This window comes from Bos mutus, chromosome 18 (genome assembly GCF_027580195.1).
Source record: "Bos mutus isolate GX-2022 chromosome 18, NWIPB_WYAK_1.1, whole genome shotgun sequence".
Taxonomy (NCBI): domain Eukaryota; kingdom Metazoa; phylum Chordata; class Mammalia; order Artiodactyla; family Bovidae; genus Bos; species Bos mutus.
This window is the reverse complement of record NC_091634.1, coordinates 43,968,224-43,974,223: the sequence shown is the minus strand read 5'-3', so window position 1 is coordinate 43,974,223 and position 6,000 is coordinate 43,968,224. Positions and strand designations below refer to the sequence as shown.

Genomic DNA, 6,000 nt, shown 5'->3' with positions numbered 1-6,000 from the left:
TTGCTGTCAAGAGAATTGGTCATAGAGTTGCATAAAGATGACACACACATGCACACATGCAAAGGTGGGAGGTCGTAGAATCGCTCCCTGCCCTGACCGCCCCCCCCCTCCCCCCGCCCCGCCACACACACCATGAGGGGCTGAAGGCTTCCAGCTGAAGGCCTGCAGAGAGATTGCTGAACATAAGCCCCAGCTGGGTCATCGGATGCCTAGGGCCCCGCCTCTCTCTAGGGAACACACTGCCCCAGGGCAGAGGCACTCACTGTTCTTGAGGCCTTGGAGCACACAGGTGGGTCCTCTCACTTCCTGAGTGGTGGCGGGGGGGAGGGGCTGCAGGAGGTGGCGGGCACGGAGCCTGAGCTGGTTCTGCTGAGTTCTGCTGAGGATTAGGTCTGCCTGCCCTGGCTTCCCATTTCCTGTGGAGGAAGTCCCAGCCACTAGGAAGACCTTCCCCTGTGAGCCCTGGGGAAGCAGCAGTGACCTGTCAGGGCTCCAGCCCAGAAGGCCAGGGGCCACCTTCTGGACACCCTAGAGGCTGTGGGAGCCTGAGGCGGTGCCCGGCCTGTCTCTGGGGAACGAGGCAAGGCTTGCTGCTGACAGACAGAAGGCTCCGCTGGGATCTTCCCACCTGCCACCTGAAATGGACATCACCTTCCAGTGTCCCATCATCTGATTCCTCAAGGTCCAAAGTAGGTGGCCTCTGGGCTGGGTTCTAAGTCCACTGTGGGGTCAAGGCTGTGACACACACGCTCAGGGTTTCATCCCCGGGGGGTTACCTCCGGGTACCTGACTCCAGGATTCCATCACACGGTCCCAAGTAGACCACAGTTCATCAACCGGCTTTTCACAGGATCACCTGGGGGTTCGTTCAGTTGCAGACTCCTAGGCATCTTTCCTCAGAGAAGGCAATGGCACCCCACTCCAGTACTCTTGCCTGGAAAATCCCATGGATGGAGGAGCCTGGTAGGCTGCAGTCCATGGGGTCACTAGGAGTTGGATACGACTGAGCGACTTCACTTTCACTTTTCACTTTCATGCGTTGGAGAAAGAAATGGCAACCCACTCCAGTATTCTTGCCTGGAGAATCCCGGGGACGGGGAGCCAGGTGGGCTGCCACCTATGGGGTCGCACAGAGTCGGACACGACTAAAGCGACTTAGCAGCAGCAGGCATCTTTCCTGTGGGGCTCTGGCCTCTGAGGTTGGACCTGAGATATGGGTATAACAGGGGCTCACTTGATTCCTCTCAGCAAAACGGGAGCCCCCAGTTAACACGGTGGGCATAAGGGCGCTTCGGACAAGTGGGAAGAGAGAAACTCATGCAGGTCTATGAGCTAAATGCCCTCCTCATCTTGATTACCCCTTCAGTCAGTTTCTGTCCCTCCCAGCCGTGACTCAAGAGGAGGGTTTTCTTGCTCTTCCAGCCTTGGTGCTTCGGAAACAGGACAGCGGTTTTTTTTTTTTTTTTTTTTTTGCTGCCAGTTCTGGGGCCCCACCCTGGGTTGTCGGCAGCAGTGAGTGGGGTCATGACAGGGTTACGACACCTACTTTCTGAGGACAACTACTTTCTGAGGCAGGCTTGGTCTTCCTGGTGCCAGAGAAGAAAGTCAATCAAGGCCAGACTCGCGGTTGGGGCGGCTCGGACCTCCAGACCCCCTAGGAGTTGAAGGCCCGAATGAAACAGTAGGTTGCGACTCATTTCCCTCATCTTGGCAGGAGGGTACCAGACCACAGTCTATGGATCCTTCTAGAAACGGGCGTTGCTAGTGGGGGTGTGGGGTGGGAAATCGGAGCAGAAACAGCTGAAAGAGTTTGCTAGAAAGTGTTTCCCTCCGGGCGGGTGAGGCTGCACCTGGCGCGTCCAGACACGTGCGTGACTTTGAGGAAGAAATGAGTTTGGAGAAGGTTTTATTTCCTGCCCACGTTCCCAGGGCGCCTGGCCGCTGGCTCCCACACCCGCGTGGGCAGGCGGGCGCCGGCCGTGGGGTGTCCGCGTTTTCAGCCTTTCTGGGGGAAACCGAGCAGGGCGGCGGCACGCGGCGCTCCCTCCCGGCCGCGAGGTCGCGGGCTCGGGGCTGGGCCGGGCGGCCAGCGGGGGGCGCCTGCGGCCGCTCCGCCGCCCCCGCCCGCATCGCGCGATCCGGCCCGCGGCGGCGCGGCCACTCGGGCGGCGGAGCGGCCGGAGCGGGAGCCGCGCGGAGCGGAGCGGAGCGGGCGGGCCGGCAGGTGAGCGCGCGCCGGCGCCGGCGGGGAGAGGCGCGGCCGGCCGGGCCGAGGGGGCGCGCGGCCGCCAGTCGGGTCCTCGGACCCCAGCGCGGCGGGGCGTGGGCGTGGGGGGCGCGTCTGCGGCTTCCTCGCCTCCCGCCCGCCGGGGCCGCACCCAGACGGAGGGGTGGGTGTGGGCCGGGGCGGCTGCAGCCCGGCCCCGCGCTCGGCCTGCCTTTTCCCCGTCTCAGGAGCCGGGAGAGGCGCGACCCCCACACCCCGGCCAGCAACTTGCCCTCGGAGCCGCCCCCACCCAGGTCTTGCTCTTTCTCCAGCCCGAGCTTGGGTAGGGTCTTCTCAGATGTCCCCCTCCGTCAGGTACTTCGGGGAAGACCCTGGCCCAGACAGGACCCCGGGGCAGGAACTGGGCCCAACTCCACTCTCCGGATGACAGACTGAGACCTCACTGAGGGGCGTGGCTCTGTGCTCCCCGGGTCCGGCACCCTCCGACCGCTCTGTTGAGATGCCCATTGGGTTATGATGGTAAAGAGGGGCTGGTTTGTCGGGTTTCCTAGGCTCTGAAAAGGCAGGGGCCCCTGGAAGACCAATGTACTCTGTTTAAAGTAAGAAATAACTCAGAGAGAAAACTCAGGTAAGGACAAGACTAAGGGCTGGCTAGAAGCCGTCCAGCTACAGCCAGCAGTGAGCAGGACCCCCTTGCCTGTGGGGGGCCAGGGCGGTGTGTAGATGGAGAGCTGGCAAGACAGAAACCTAATCTTTCACGTGAAAGGGAAGCTAACCATCCCTGGTTGGGAGTGAAATGCTGGAGGCTTTCTCAGTGTGGGCTCTAGTTGTTCTCTCTCCTGGTTTATATCTTTGATCCCCTTTCCCAAAGGCCAAGAACACTTGTTCTTTCTGCAGCCAAGAGCCAAAGCTGGAAAATGAGAGTTGGGGCCGTTTCATTACAAGTAGAGCCTTTAAGGTGAGAGCCACAGGTGCCCTTAGAGGTTGGGCTGTGTCTGGAATGCCCAGATCTGGACTGGCCTTAGGTTCAGGGCCCTCATGGCTTGCTGAAGCCTCACACCTGGTCCAGGATGATGTTCAACAGAAACATGCATGAATGAATGATCAGCTGTGAAGCTGAGGGGACTTGACAAGCTGGGGCTCTGGGCCCTGAGAGGAGGGCCTCTGGCATTCAGTCACTGCTTTTCCATGTGGCCAGGTGCCCTCCTAGGAGAGGGGAGCGTGTCCCACTGTGGACCTGGAACTCTCAGGGCAGATCCCTGGTGGAGTGAGGAGGCCTCATTGGAGTGGCAAGCTGGGTCTACAGGGGGCCTTTTGGATCTGCCTCCCACTGTGCTGAATGTTTGGGGTCCTCAGTGGCTAGATCTTCCTCAGCCCTTGATGCCCTCGGGCTTATAAGCATGGTTGTTCTTGGGCCTTTTATGGAGGAAGGCAAGAAGAGGCGAGAGAGTTCTAATTTCTGAGGCCAGATGGCTTACAGAGCTGTGGCATGTTCCTTGTACCATTTGATCCTGTGAGTTAGGACAGGAATGATCAACACCGTTTACGAGTGGGAAAGCTGAAGTCTTCAAAGGGCTTGTAGCAAGTTAGGCCTGGAGTGGGGACTAGGGCCTGGCCTTCTGGTCTTCCTGTCCAGTTTTGGCCTGGTTCTGGTGGAGTCTCGGTGCCCATTAGGAGCCTGATCCCACCCCCCAGGCAGTCTCAAGCGGGCCCGTTAAATCCCCCTCAAGAGTGAAACATATTGCCTGTCCACCTACCTGCCCAACTCTTCCTTCTTCCTGTTCCTACCCCTCACTGGGGGATGCTCTGGGGTTTTGCTACTGACCCTACCTTTTGGAACCCCTTCTTTTGTAACTGGGCTCAAAGGAACTGCAAATGGGGGGGTAAAGACTTACATAGCCTCCATGGCAACTCCAACAAGGGAGCCTTGAATGGCCTGCCTGGGCAGGAGGCAGAACAGCGAGTTAGACGTGGTCCCTGCAGTCGGAAGCCTGCTGGCTAAGAGGGGTGACAGTGCTTACGGTTGAGTCCCAAACACCTCTGTAGAGAGAGGCTCACAGAGTAGGCCGGCCATCTGTCTAGGGTAGATGGAGGCGTCTTCATTGCGATATCTTTTCGGGGGTGGGGGGCTCTGTTAATAGATCCTTTTCTTATTTATTCATGCTTTCTGTATTTTCAACATTGTCTACAATGAAGAAGAAAAGCAAAACTCTCTTGTTTGTTCTGGAAGTGTTTCAAGAGCTATTCTAGCTTCTGAAACTTTGAATTGGGCTTGCAGGTGAGGTCTGTAAACTTCCAAATTTAATAGGATGTGCAAAAGGAAGGTGCCAGGATTTTGAGATATTTCAGCACAAATTAACCTCTCGAGTGGCCTAGAACTCAGGCAGTAGATGACACTTGGATCTATTGCAAAGCCTCTTGTTGGCAGCATCACCTCTCCTGCTGCGAGTCTGCTGGTATTTGTGGCTCACAACTGACTGTTGAAGAGCTGTCTGATGGGGCCTGGCTGGCGGGTGGACGGGAGCCAGAGGTGATGGAGGCAAGGTTGGTGGCAGTTTTCAGCCCTGAGCCACACCCATCTGGGAATCAAAGAGAGTGGTTTCCTAAGCTGATGCCGCCTGGTCTGGGTTGGAATTGGGGGCAGGGGCTTTGGCCAGAGAAGAATGGATGAGTCCACATCTCTGGGGGTCCTCACTGAGGAAGCTGAGTTTCATTTCCTGAGCGTGATCAGCCCACAGCCTCCTGCTCCTCTCTGCATGTAACACAGGCTGCATGATGCCCTGGAGTCCTGAGTCCTCTCTGCTCCTTGCAGTGAAAACTCCACTCCCACCTCCAGCCCTTGCCCCTCCTTCTTCCTATAAACACTTCTCTCCAGTCAACTCTCTCATGTATGTTAGGACATGCTCAATCCCCTCTTGGACAAGTGACCCCAGGGATGGTGTGAGCCAGGGGCATGGCTTGGGGGCCCTTTTGATTTCAGGCTCTGCCCCCTTGCGTGTTTGTTTTCCTTAGATTTTTGGACATGGGCATTTGAACCTTGACTGTCACTTTAAGAGGGGAAATAGAAAGGCAGGAGCCGTGGTCCTCCCAGCTCTCCACTGCCCAGCTTGTATAGAGGGAGCTAAATGGGGCCTCTCACGTTAGGGTGGGCATTTGGCCAGGGCCATTGCCAAGTGTGGGGAGCTGGCAGTGGGAGGTCCAGCCAGTGTGTGCACAGGAGGCCACCCCTTCAGTTAATGACCACCTGCTGAGTGAGGTGGCTATGAGCAGCCATCTACCTGTTTGCAGAGAGAGGCACTGTTTTCAGTGATTAACAACAAAGGCTAGTATTTGCAAGCTTTTATGCCTGGAGGACAAGAACACAGACTCTGGAGGGCATCTCTCGGACTTGAGTCCAAGCTTAACATTTCCTAGCTGTGTGACTTTGGGCAGGTGCTTCAACCTCTCTGAGCTTGTTTCTTATCAATAAAAAGGAGATGGAATAAGAATACTTATCTCAAAAGTCAGGAATAGCTCCTGATTAAAAGAGACCAAAGTGACATGACAACCAAATGCAATATATGAATCTGTGCTGAAACAAATTACATAAAGAATGTTATTAGGACAGCTGATGAAATTAGATATGGACTGTAGATTAGACTCAGACTGTAAAGAAGCTGCCTACAGTGCAGGAGACCTGAGTTCGATCCCTGGGTCAGGAAGATCCCCTGGAGAAGGAAATGGCAACTCATTCCAGTAATTTTGCCTAGAGAATTCCATGGACAGAGGAGCCT

At 56.5% G+C, this 6,000-nt stretch overlaps 1 protein-coding gene across 3 annotated transcripts in view; it reads left to right on the top strand.

Annotated features, from left to right (window-relative positions):
- The first annotated feature begins 669 nt into the window (after positions 1 to 669).
- The window catches only part of ADCY7 (adenylate cyclase 7), a 64,080-nt gene continuing 58,749 nt past the window's right edge, over positions 670 to 6,000 (top strand). The window contains exon 1 of one of the 3 annotated variants that reach the window (XM_070388449.1): positions 670 to 689. The gene's annotated coding sequence lies outside the window, so the exon portion shown is untranslated. Of the gene's footprint in view, positions 690 to 1,545; positions 1,682 to 6,000 lie in introns of those variants that run through there. The other 2 variants (XM_070388452.1, XM_070388448.1) reach the window with 2 other exon arrangements.